This window comes from Eptatretus burgeri, chromosome 4 (genome assembly GCF_056783735.1).
Source record: "Eptatretus burgeri isolate ZD-2024b chromosome 4, Ebu_testis_v1, whole genome shotgun sequence".
Taxonomy (NCBI): Eukaryota; Metazoa; Chordata; class Myxini; order Myxiniformes; family Myxinidae; genus Eptatretus; species Eptatretus burgeri.
The window spans coordinates 17,591,761-17,605,528 of NC_140964.1; the positions used below are offsets into that span (position 1 = coordinate 17,591,761).

General features: G+C 49.5%; 1 long non-coding RNA gene across 1 annotated transcript in view; it reads left to right on the forward strand.

Moving 5' to 3' along the window:
- LOC147027559 (uncharacterized) overlaps positions 1 to 13,540 on the forward strand; it is a 34,909-nt gene extending 21,369 nt beyond the window's left edge. Inside the window, exons 2-3 of the long non-coding RNA XR_015057112.1 lie at positions 11,176 to 11,366; positions 12,189 to 13,540. This is a non-coding gene — a long non-coding RNA (uncharacterized LOC147027559). The remainder of the gene's footprint in view (positions 1 to 11,175; positions 11,367 to 12,188) is intronic.
- The last annotated feature ends 228 nt before the right edge of the window (positions 13,541 to 13,768 follow it).

Genomic DNA, 13,768 nt, shown 5'->3' on the forward strand with positions numbered 1-13,768 from the left:
ATGCCCAACGATAGTCTAACTTATGCATAGCGCGCTGCACGTATCGCCGACGATCACGTGACGTCGCCTATTAAAAGGCTGCCGCACAATGATTCGAATCATAACCGCCGCAGAAATGGAAGTGTCAACATCGCAGTCACACCTTGGCGATCTTGCTAGCGTATGCCGACCTCTGAAAAATGCATCAAAAATGCTGGCGCACGTCGAATACGGTATGGGTAAGTTTGGTATACGTGAATAGAACGCTAAAGTACGCTATGATACATCATAGTAAGTGGAGTAGGTCTTGTACTTTTAAACGTGTTAAACATTTTACGACGTACTTGCCGTATGCCTCACACGTTCCGCATGCGATGGGAATAAATTGTATGCACGATATGCGATCGTTGACACACGTCGCCAAAAGTTACTTGTAAGTTACTCATAAGTCGAAACACGTCAATGTAATGGTTAGCGTCAGTGTTCCAGACCCCCTGTTTTTTTTCTTCTTTTCTTTGGTATGACGGTGATGTTGACACATCGATTTCGAGTGTGGTTATAATATAATATAATATAACTAATAGGCTGCAGCTCAACGATTTAAATCATAACTGCACTGGAAATTGAAGTGTCAACATCACCGTCATACCGAAGAAAAGAAAAAAGAAAAAAAAACAAAACAGGGAGTCTGGAACACTGATGCTAACCCTTACATTGACGTGTTTCGACTTATGAGTAACTTACAAGTAACGTGTGTCGACGTGTGTCAACGATCGCGGAACGTGCCTACAACACATTACTCATAGGTTAGAAATAAGTTTCAGGTACGCTAAACATTACCTCGACATGTTTCGACTTATGATTAACTTACAAGTAACGTGTGTCAATGATCGCATAACGTGCCTACAACTTATGGCCAGCATTGCGGAACTCATGAGTTATACGCTGGCATAAGTCTAACAAATTTCAAGCATGCTAAAATTTGAGGACAACCGCAAAGTACAACGATGAAAGCCAGCGTACTACGGCGTATGGCAGTGTTTTTCAGCGTGCTCTCAATGTTTCCAAAACTTACCCATAATGTATTTGATGTGTGCCAGCGTTTCAGACAAATTTTTCAAAAATCGGCATAAGCTGGCTAAATCGTCAAGGTGTGACTGGGCCTTTACGACATTACTGATCTATAGGACCTGTATGTTGTGTACTGATGGCTTCCAGATTCACAACAATATATATATATATATATATATATATATATATATATATATATATATATATATATATATATATATATATATATATATATATCTCTATCTCTATCTCTATCTCTATCTCTATCTCTATCTCTATCTCTATCTCTATCTCTCTCTCTCTCTTTCTCGATATATTGTTACGGATTCGCGCCCGCCGGCGTGCTGACGGCCACGTAACTCGAATCGCGGCACGTCGCCCACCGGACGGACAATCCAGTCGTGACCCTCTCGGACTAACGCCGGGAACCAGTCACGGGTGGACCTTTCGGTCTCACCGCGATCGAGCCAATCAGCCCCCGCGTGGGATAGGGTTGCTCGCCAAATTCGACCTACCTAAGTACCCACGCGGAGGGTAGACCGGGCGATCGCACCTCGCCGCAGGTCGACTTCGGACACGGGCCACTTAAGCGACCCGTTCCGTACTATCGGGATAACCGAGCGGTGTTATCGTCGACCTCGACGGTTCGATTAATTAACGGGCGTATTCAGCCCACTACCAACCCTTTACGTGAAGCAAGATGAGGATTCAATGAAGGAAATGACGAAGCGAAGCGGGAAACAGTTCAACACAAAGCACATTTATTCGCGATGAACGGAAAGCGCACATATACAATTCCACCAAAAGCACATAGAAAAGAAGAGAAACACAATGCAATTTTTACACAAAAAGCAAATGCGACAATGCAGATCTAATACCGATTACGCGAGCACACGGCAACACTTATACAATTTTACTTCACAGACGGCGCCGACAACACATACCCAAAACCAAGGAAAAGAACAGAGTACCCTCAAAGATGAGGCGGGCCTGGGGCCGAGACCGCGTCGGGCCTACCCGTCTGATGATGAGACGCAAAGTGGCGGTGGCGCCCCAACTCCGCGGGCCTCGCGGACAGTGTCTGGTAGGGGGTGGGAAAGGGGCCCCCTTGGTCGCACGATCTCAGCGCGGGGGGAAACAGGAGGGGGTTGCTGGTGCTCGGGGTATAGAGGATTCCTACTCTGCCTCGAGTCCCGCGACGAGCGTCTCCACCTCGGCCAGGTCGCGCTGTCGGCCTCCCTGGGGTGCAGCTCCGAGCACGACGCGAGCACCCCTCGTCTGCCCTCGCCGCCTCTCCACAGCTCCATCCCCTCCGCTCCGACTCCAACGCACACGACGACGACCAGCTCCTTCTTGCCAACTCCACCGCCCGCGAAGTCTTAACTCTCTGTTCCGACTTGACTGACGAACGCGGTCGCTTTTATAAGCCCCGTGGCTTCACTCTCTCAGCTTTGACCCCCTCCCTTCGACCTTTCACCTCGCTCCCCATTGGCCCGAGAAAAAGTGGGCGTGAATGCTTTTTGATCCATAAATTTGCATATATCGATCGCCCTCCAACGCCCTGGAGGCGGGGCCAAATCGCCCCTCGCTCACCGATTGGACGGAACAAAAGTGGGCGTGTGTCGTTTTTGATCCGTTTTTGAAGTGGAAAATCCGTGGTTTTGTACACGCTGTTCGGCGCGCGCCCTGCACGAGTCCAACACCAGTACCCACAAGCGGCGCAAGAACGGTGGCGATGCGACGGTTGCGAGGTGTGATGTGAAGCGGCGCCGCGGTGGGTGGTTGATGTTGTTGTGGTTGTAACAATGGCGGTTGGTCCAAATTAAAGATAGTAAAAGAAAAACGGCTATCCTGAAGAGTCGCAGCACACATGAATAACATTTATTCCCACGAGACAACGGGTTTGGGCCTAACTACACATGTACTTACCGAGATACCTCACCTAAGGGACCTGAATGGTGGTTTGCGAATTTGGTAACCACAACACTACCCCCTCCCCTTTTTACAGACTCGTCCCGAGTCGTCAAATTTTCGTGTGCCATCATGTGTAGTTTTCCCCTAGTACATTTTACCTACGGATCCCTGAGTGCGACATTCTTGGTATTCGTGTCCCCAAAATAAATAACCTGAGGGCTGCGTAACTACCTAAACAAACTCACTCACACGGACGACTTAAATAAAATTGCCGGCGCTAGGACAGACATGCCGGGGGCGCACTCATATGTACAGTACATCTTAACCTTAACTTACAAATTTTACACTAAACCATGGCCCAGGATCATTGAACTCTGCAAAAAGAAAGCAGTTAGCAGGGAGCCAGGCTGCCCGCATGCAGTCTCTGGCTCAAACAATGCAGGTGACAGGGAACGTGGCTGGCTGCTCACACGCAGTCCAAGGCCTTCCCTTTTGAACTGAACGCAGTGAACCACAATGGTGGATGGGCTGCACAAACGCAGTCTCCGTGCCAGCTCAAGTGGCACACGCAATGAACACAACGAATGGATGGATGAACACAAACACGGTGCACGGGCCGCCACTGCAGGCCCGTGTTGTAGCTGCCAACAGGGCAGTTCTCGCAGCTTGCAAACTGTTGCCTTGATCCTGGCGCACATGGCAATGAACAGGGGGGGGCAAAGCAAAAATTGAACGGGGCTGGTGAACATGGGCAGTGGGCATGGCATGGCAAAGGCAGCAGGCAAACACAGCCCGCAGAAGAAGGCCGCTGCAGGCAAACACAGCCGGCAGATGAACTGGCCAGCACAGGCCTTGAAGAAAGGTAGCCAGCAGATGAAGTGGCCGGCACAGGCCTTGAAGCAAAACACGGCCAGCTGATGAAGTTGGCCAGCTCTTGCCGTTCAGTGGAGGTTGGTGGAGGGAGTGCGGTGGTGCTGGCCACTTGGAAGGCGGGCTCGGACCTCCCTACCTGTCTCCCTCCCACCTATCGCCTTTGCCTGTCACTGTACATACCCACTCCCTTAATTTGTCAAACCCCAATTTAGCCCCAACTTATTTTTTTGTTGTTTTTATTTTTACTTCCCCACTATAAATCGTCCCCTAACCCCCTTTATCGTCCTTGTTCGGCTAACCTATCCTGTCACCTAGCCTACTCCCAACCCCTACGTTCCCTTCCCGGAGGGGAATAAGGGAGAGCTAACGTCCTGTGTCGAGGCCCAACTCAAGCCTCAGAATGGCCTCCCCACAGTTCAGCAATCTATAACCAAAGTGGGTCCAGCGGCCCACAACGACAGCGAGGGGATGGATGGTGCGGAGGGGTACATCTCCTAATCTACCCTAACCATTTAACTGTTAAACTACCCCGGGGCTTTCAACAAGCGCCTCTCGCTTAAACTATTGGTTCTAACAACCCAGATTCCCGTCGCCTGTGTTGGTGTCCTCACAATTTCGGGCCTCGCCCCCCAATTTTCTCTCCGTGCCCTCACACGGTCTCCTGGCTGGGACACGTGGCTCCCTTTGGCAGGCACGACCCTCTGCCGAATCTCCCGCTATGGCACCCCCGGGCACTACACTGCCTCCGAGCCTACCAGCTCCCTAACACCGGGGAGTGCCCCCCATGGCACCTCCCCTGAAACGCACACGTGGCAGGCTGGCTTCCCAGGCCCCTTTCCGAGGGTCACCCTTGCCCACAACACTGCCCACGCGGCTAATGGCGCCCCGGGCCCCCGCACCAAGCAGGCGCACCCTTGCCCACTACGCTATCCCGGCCCCCCATGGGCCCTTGGCCTACCGCGGCCGACTAGCCTGGTGCCCGGGGTACCCACTCAGCGATACTCACCTTTCGCAGCCACGCTCCCAAGCCCGTCAACAGGGCTCCTGCACCCCTCCAAATGGGTCTCGAGCCTACTTTCCCACCAACAACAAAACGACCTCCATTTTTCAATTTGACTAACCCAGCTAACTCACGCTACACTGACCCCGGGGTCCCTTGGGCGGGAGTCACTCCTCCCCCCAATCACTCATCGCACCATGCATTCCCCATTCACTCCATTCACACAGACCCGCTGGCCTCACTCACTCAACAAGTGCTCACCTCACAACTCACCAACTCTTCAACACACACACCGCTGAACTCTGCCATCCTCCTAACTACCTCCCCTAACTAACTCGTGCTCCCACGTCGTCCCTTAAACTAGTAGCACGTTCCTTTTAACACTACGTAGCTAAACTACGTCCCCTCTACACATCCAAAGTCTGTCTCTGTCTCCAAAATAATCCCATTTTATTTCCCAACCTAAATCTGGCTACAATCCCTCTAACTAATCCATTCCACGGACTCCATGAGGACTTACCCCTGCCCCATGGAGTCGGTCTAGCTAAGCTAACCCTTCCCCCTAACTAGTTTCCATCCTGTGCCCCGGTAAGGGGGTCTTTCACCCCTTGCCCAGGAATCCTGTGCACCCGAAAGTGAGGCTTGCTTTTTTTTTTTTCTTTACACGCGCAGCACCAGCGCGGCAACTCAGAGCTCGCGCACTTTGCACCTGCCCGTGACGTCATGCAGCTGCACGTGTTCCTCGTCCCTCCTTGGACGGTCCCATCCGGCAGAGATACCCCTCCTGCCGGATTCCAACCCCACGTGCAGCCATGACGTCACCGTGCGCATAAAAAAAACACAAGCCCCACGTCTCGAGGGGTTCCCCACGCGAACACGTGCTTTGCCCGTTGGAGCTTAACACACACGATCGCGTGGAGAACCCGTCCGGTCCAAATCCATTTACCTGCCTCAACTTTGTCCGTCCGCAGGATCGGCAAATCCACCGCGTGCGTTTCCGGACCGGGACTTCACTCTCGCAAGCGAGCACGTGGTGGTCTCGTGCGTTGCACAGCACGGACCGCGTGCTCACTGCTGGGTGAACCCGGCACGGTCCCCGAAACAACTACAGCCGCTACTCGGCTTTCTTTCTTCTGTCGCCTTCGTCGTCGCCCTTCAACCCACGCACACCTGCGTGTTACGACGCACACAGTCCACTCCATCACATTCACACCGGGAGACGCGGCTGCGTGCTCCCGCATGCCAACCGACATCTCCCTCACATACCGCTCTCTCTCACACACGGTCTCCCTTGCACACAGCGACCTTGCACACGGCCGTTCATTCACGCGTGCCTCACCACTCACACAAACCATACTACTTACACACGCGGGGGCACTCACCCGCGGTGCCTCATCCACACTCCGTGCCTCACTCACACACGCGGGGGAACTCACGCGCGGTGCCTCACTCATACAGGCCGTTTCACTCACACCCACGGCCTCTTCCACACACGGTGCCTCATCCACACACGGCGTGCTGGGAAGCACACACTCCGGCACCATCGCCACCATACCACTCACACACGGGGTCGCTTCCACACACGGTGCCGCACTCACACCTTGCACCACACACACAGGGACAACCACACTGGGGATTCGTGTCCCCACAAGGGTCTCCAGGGCCTCTATACCCCCCAAGCTCTCCGTGCACCCGTCCACAGCACTCCTCCCCTCGACCTCGCAAAGCACGACCGAACTCACCTGGTCGTGACTCGCCTCAAGGGGGCATACTCCCTCCCCTCGTTCCTGGAGGAGGCCACCCAGGTGCTCGCACTGGGTCCCAACACGCTCCGCGAGCTCACCCCCATTATCCTCCACTACCTCCGTGTGTGTGTGTGCGTCCCTTACCTTGTCATTATCATGCAGTCTTTCTATTTTTTTTGTCTCCCGTGTCTCGATACATTTATAAGTTTCTGTTGTCCCCTCCTGTCTCTTCGTCTCCGCTTCTTTCTGGCGTCTTTCCCTTATCTTTATGTAGGTCAACCTTGCTTTCTCTTTAAGTCGCTCCCGTCCTTCCCTGTTTTTCACTCCTTGCTCTTTCACGATCTCCGCGTACCTCATCCTTGCTCTCCGTATTAATTGTTCTTTTCTCTCCCTCGCAATTACTTTCACCTCGTCTCTTGTCTCCCGAATTACTTTTTCCTTACCCGCCTCCACCGCGGGCCTGTCAGCCGCTGCGCCCCCTTCCAGCTCGTTTGGTCCCACACGTGGAGTCGCCATTCCCAGCTCCCTGGTCACGGCCTTCATGCCCGCCTGCAGGCATCGGCCCATGTTCTGCGTCTCACCCCGGAGCTTTTTCATTTCTTCCTTCATGTTTGCTTCCATTCCGCTTATTTGCTTGTTCATGCCTTTCATTTCGTTTTTCATTTCATTTGTCATTGCCGCCAGCATGGCGCATAGCTGGGCCATGTCGGGTGCGCTTGGGTGAGCCGTTTCGGCAAGGGTCGGCGGGTTTTGGTGGAGAGGGGGGGGGGAGGTGTCATACACCGCGGCCGCTGCCGCACCTATTTCGGGCTCTGGGTTCAGTTGGGCGAGTCCGTGTTCCTGCACAATCAACATTTCCTGCTCGGGGATTCCATCCTGGACCATGGATTCTACATTACTACACATATACATTTCTAATACCCCCGGCTCCTGCTCGCCTTGAGACGCCATCTTGCTTCTCGTGAAGGGTTAATTTCGCTCGCTCGTAATTTGGAGGGAATCGGGGGTCGCTTCTCTCACCCCTGGACCGATTCCCGTGAATTTAGCCGGAGACAGGAGAGCCCGTTTTCCTGTTCTCCGATACCAGTGCCGCGAGGAGGGCGATGAATTTGTATCGCACGACCTGACACCAGTGTTACGGATTCGCGCCCGCCGGCGTGCTGACGGCCACGTAACTCGAATCGCGGCACGTCGCCCACCGGACGGACAATCCAGTCGTGACCCTCTCGGACTAACGCCGGGAACCAGTCACGGGTGGACCTTTCGGTCTCACCGCGATCGAGCCAATCAGCCCCCGCGTGGGATAGGGTTGCTCGCCAAATTCGACCTACCTAAGTACCCACGCGGAGGGTAGACCGGGCGATCGCACCTCGCCGCAGGTCGACTTCGGACACGGGCCACTTAAGCGACCCGTTCCGTACTATCGGGATAACCGAGCGGTGTTATCGTCGACCTCGACGGTTCGATTAATTATCGGGCGTATTCAGCCCACTACCAACCCTTTACGTGAAGCAAGATGAGGATTCAATGAAGGAAATGACGAAGCGAAGCGGGAAACAGTTCAACACAAAGCACATTTATTCGCGATGAACGGAAAGCGCACATATACAATTCCACCAAAAGCACATAGAAAAGAAGAGAAACACAATGCAATTTTTACACAAAAAGCAAATGCGACAATGCAGATCTAATACCGATTACGCGAGCACACGGCAACACTTATACAATTTTACTTCACAGACGGCGCCGCCAACACATACCCAAAACCAAGGAAAAGAACAGAGTACCCTCAAAGATGAGGCGGGCCTGAGGCCGAGACCGGGTCGGGCCTACCCGTCTGGTGATGAGACGCGGAGCGGCGATGGTGCCTCAACTCCGCGGGCCTCGCGGGCAGTGTCTGGTAGGGGGTGGGAAAGGGGCCCCCATGGTCGCACTATCTCAGCGCGGGGGGAAACAGGAGGGGGTTGCTGATGCTCGGGGTATAGAGGATTCCTACTCTGCCTCGAGTCCCGCGACGAGCGTCTCCACCTCGGCCAGGTCGCGCTGTCGGCCTCCCTGGGGTGCAGCTCCCTGCACGACGCGAGCACCCCTCGTCTGCCCTCGCCGCCTCTCCACAGCTCCGTCCCCTCCGCTCCGACTCCAACGCACACGACGACGACCAGCTCCTTCTTGCCAACTCCACCGCCCGCGAAGTCTTAACTCTCTGTTCCGACTTGACTGACGAACGCGGTCGCTTTTATAAGCCCCGTGGCTTCGCTCTCTCAGCTTTGACCCCCTCCCTTCGACCTTTCACCTCGCTCCCCATTGGCCCGAGAAAAAGTGGGCGTGAATGCTTTTTGATCCATAAATTTGCATATATCGATCGCCCTCCAACGCCCTGGAGGCGGGGCCAAATCGCCCCTCGCTCACCGATTGGACGGAACAAAAGTGGGCGTGTGTCGTTTTTGATCCGTTTTTGAAGTGGAAAATCCGTGGTTTTGTACACGCTGTTCGGCGCGCGCCCTGCACGAGTCCAACACCGGTACCCACAAGTGGCGCAAGAACGGTGGCGATGCGACGGTTGCGAGGTGTGACGTGAAGCGGCGCCGCGGTGGGTGGTTGATGTTGTTGTGGTTGTAACAATGGCGGTTGGTCCAAATTAAAGATAGTAAAAGAAAAACGGCTATCCTGAAGAGTCGCAGCACGCATGAATAACATTTATTCCCACTAGACAACGGGTTTGGGCCTAACTACACATGTACTTACCGAGATACCTCACCTAAGGGACCTGAATGGTGGTTTGCGAATTTGGTAACCACAACAATATATATATATATATATATATATATATATATATATATATATATATATATATATATATATATATATATATATATATATATATATATACACACACACACACGTATGCCTATATACAGTAGATTACTCGTAAGTCGTCACCATTGGGACCGAGAAAAAAGTGACAACTTACGCGTATGCGTACATTCATGATGACTGTGGGGTGAAGGATGAAGTCGCACGTGGCCTGGACACGTATGTGTGAGAGGGCGCAACAATGTCTAAGCTGGTTTATCAAAAGTAAAGATAACGAACAACTATAAGACAACTCGTATGCCATCGGTGATGATATATCACAATCAACAAATGTGGAATGAATTGCTGTTGGAATTCATTCATTGGATTGAATGTGGAATGAGTTTTCATATGGAATGAAAACTCAAATACCATCGACAAATTACATGACACACAGTCATCGTGGTGATGACTACCACTCAATGCCTATGTGTAAGTGAGTGCGGTGATGTACAAAACAAGCCAATATAAAACCATGATCGGACTTCAACATGAAGCTCTATCGATCCTTTACTCCTTCGCCAGAGACTGCATTGCACAGCCTGTCTACCTCTACAGATGAACTGTGGGACGGCGCACCGTGGTCGCTGACTGAGCTGAATACAGGGCAGTTATAAATAGTCTATTACTGGCGGTTACACCAATGAGTGCGCATCACGATTCCATGAAATCGGGCTTCTCACGAGGCAGCAGTTCCCTGTGACGAGTTCGGCATGGTAATTTACTTGAGTTTCCATTACGCGGGAACGGACAACATCTGAGGAATTAGACGAAGTGACGACTTAGAGATGACGACTTACAGACTTTATTCAAAGGGATTTACCATTAGATAAATTCGGGACTTTTTGACGCTGCCGACGTAGGCGAAGTAACGAGTTACACACTGCCGACTTGCGCGTAGTCTACTGTATATACATATATATTTACATATACATATTTATATATACATATGTATCTATATATATATATATATATATATATATATATATATATATATATATATATATATATATATATATATATATATATATATATATACATCCTTTTAAGCAAATAGAAAACAAAGCTTTCTTGTCGTCTGGTATCAATTAACCATGTGCCCTGTGATGTTCTGACTCCTCAAATACCTTATATGGCCGTGTATATATCAATCATATGAAAGGCCGTGTATTCTTGCTCAGTCAGAGATCTGCTTGGACTCTTGAGACAAGCTTGTATTTCAACATGCATGTGCTTTTGTATAATAAATTGTGTGTTAAATTATAAAGGGTTTTTTCTCTTTTGTGGAAATCTCCACCACATCCACCATCATCGAGTGAATTCAGGTATCGATCATGTCGAGGTAAAATTTCATTTATTTTTAATTGTAATGGTATACAAAAAAACTCTGTTGTATGAAGATGAAGTCATGTATATCCTCATTTTCACAAGATGCCCTTGCAGAATTCATCAACAAAAATGATGTTTTTCGTGAAATTCAGAGTGAGTTCATGGATTTGGTTGAGGACTTTTTGAATGGCTTTTCTGCAGAAACTGACATGTTTTCCCCATTCAGGTTTGAGTTTTTGTTCCCACTCAAATAAATGCCATCCGACAGCTGCAACCTATTTAATTTAATTAGTAATATTCAAATCTGGTGGTGGGGGGGCTATTAAATGATGAATATTAATATTCCCATTAATATTCATCATAGCTTTGGTGAGAATTCTGTTCATAAAAGCAACTTGTGTGTATTTTCAGCTCAAGAAAGACATTCGAACAGTCTTCAGTTTGCTTTGTGGTTAAAGATTCATTCCCACCTATCTCGAAAGCAACTCGTGTGAATTTTCAGCTCCAGAAAGACATTCAAACAGGCTTCAGTTTGCCTTGTGGTTAAAGATTCACTCCCACCCATCTCGAATAATTAATAAAGGTTCCAGAAACTCTGACAGGTGAGTGATTTGTACATATCTATGCATAATAACTTGGTTATACTGGTTGGTTTGCCATTGCACTTCAAATTAATTAAATATTTTTCCTTCCTTGCTTTGAATAAAACTCGGTGTTGGAAGTTGATTGCTTTCAGGAACTTGAATTCATGCCAATGTTTTTTTTATCAATTGTTTTGTATGCAATGTCGAGGCTCGTATGAGAGTTAACACACAGAACATAACAAAGGGAGCAGGAGACAAGAGGGGCAGGAGAGGGAAGGACAAAACAGTGGGGAACAGAGACATTAGGACATCTGTGGAAGGGTGAGGGAAGGGGTGGGGTAAACAAGATAGACACTGCAGGGACTTTCAGGTTCTTCCACGACAGGGACTTTCAGAAAGAAAAGCAGGGAATTTGAAGGAGGTGGGTTTGGGGTGCATTAATAGGGGTATAAAACGCATGGTTTTGGATGAGGGGTAGAGAAGAGCTTGTGGTGAACAGCTGTTAGAGGGAAGACCTGGAGGAAAGAGTGGGGTTGAAGTGAGTGTGGGAGTTTATTCCAAAGGCAGGAAAACGAGGAATGAAAGAGTGAAGGTGAGCAGTGATTCTTGATATTGGTAGTTTTATCAGAAGGGGGTTGCGGGCAGACCATCAGTGCCCTGCATAAATATAGGAGGGACATAGCGCAGACAAGGAAGTTGGGGGGTGGGGGGAGTAAGGCTGGAAAGGAGACAGTAGAAAACAAAGACCACCGACCTGCCTGTGGTGAGAGAGTGGGAGACCCAAAGACTCAGCCTCATCTCCAGAGATACCAATAATCGTAAATGCCTTGGTTTCCACAGCGTGAAGCCGAGAAAGGTGAGGCGGGAGCACCGACCCAGAGACGAGAGCAGTACTCCATCATGCGGTGGACGAAAGCTTTGTACGTGTTCAGCTCAGGTGTGCCAAGGAAGGACTTTGCACGATGGAGGATGCCCAGTCGCCAACCGGCTTTGGAGGCCAGCTTGGAAATGTGGCTTTCCCAGGAACGATCATATCAGATCGTGAGACCCAGAATCTTGATTGAAAGGACTGCTTCACGAGGATTGTTGAGAAAGTATATGGGGGGGGGGGTTCCAGATGGTTCCTTTGGAGAGACATCATGAGAATGTGAGATTTGTCAGGATTGAAAGACATGTTCCAAGTGTTGGACCAGCTTGTGATTTTATCCACAAATGAGTTTCACACAAATGAGTGAAACGTTTTAAATTGTACACCTGAGCTCTTCTTTCAAATTTGGCCTGGGGCAACTTTTTCACTCAACTTGCTCAACCTTTTTGCACCTGTGCCAAGAGACAGCATGTTTAAAAACTCATTTGACCACATTCAAGCATTTGAGTAAAGCATTTAACCATTTGGCAACACACCTTCGCTCACATCAACAAAAGCTCTTTGTGAGCTCTCTTCCCTCCAAACCTGTGAACTTAACTCCCCCTGGAGGACACTATCAGCACACACTTCCACAATATTTGAAGTTACTGATGTGCTCAGAATTGATAAATGTAGATGCATTATATACATTTATTTCAAAAAGCGAGTATATCTGTTATATAGATGTGAATGGTGAGATTCCATTTGTAAGTGGGAATGCATTAAATTGCGGTGAAGTGATGGAAATGGCTTTTGTATGTTTGCAGTAAGTGTTGCTTTCGTGTGTGCAAGGATGTGGGTTGATTTTATTTACCATTTACTAAATTGGAAGAAAAAAAATCAATAAAATTAGGGAAAAGTGTGCCCCCACCCTCATCCCACCCTTTCCCTTCCCAGACCCCTCCCCTTCCACTCCACTCCCCAGGTGTGTGTGGTGTGTCGGTGTGGCATGTGGGCCAGCTGTTTTGCCTGATATTTCTCCCATAGAACATGTGTGGGATGAAATGGAACAATGATTATGCAGTCTTCAAAAATCAGCCGCCAATGTTGGCCCAACTGCAGCAGGCCTTGGTACAGGTCTGGAATGAGTCGGGGAATTTAGTTGGTTCTACGATTATCACATTTGCCCCACTGACTTTAATGTTTAACTCAGGGTAAAACTATTTGACCCTGTCAATAAATAGTACATTTTTTCTCACAAACAGATCTCCTCCGGCACCTCTTACACTCATCCTACACCAGCTTCTCCACTTGAAATTATTTCTGGGACCATGCTCTTCGATGAGCCTCGACTCTGCATCAAAAACTTCATTTTTTTATTTTTTTTTATTTCTTTTTTACCCCCCTATTTTATTTTACCCCCCACCACTCACCCCTGACCACCCACTCTCTACCCTCTCTACCAATTTGAACAGAGATTCCTTCCCTTTATATCCCTACCTTTGAATATTACTCCCTTGTGCTGTAAAACTTTATATTTAAAATGATGGATTTCAGATATCTCATCCATTAA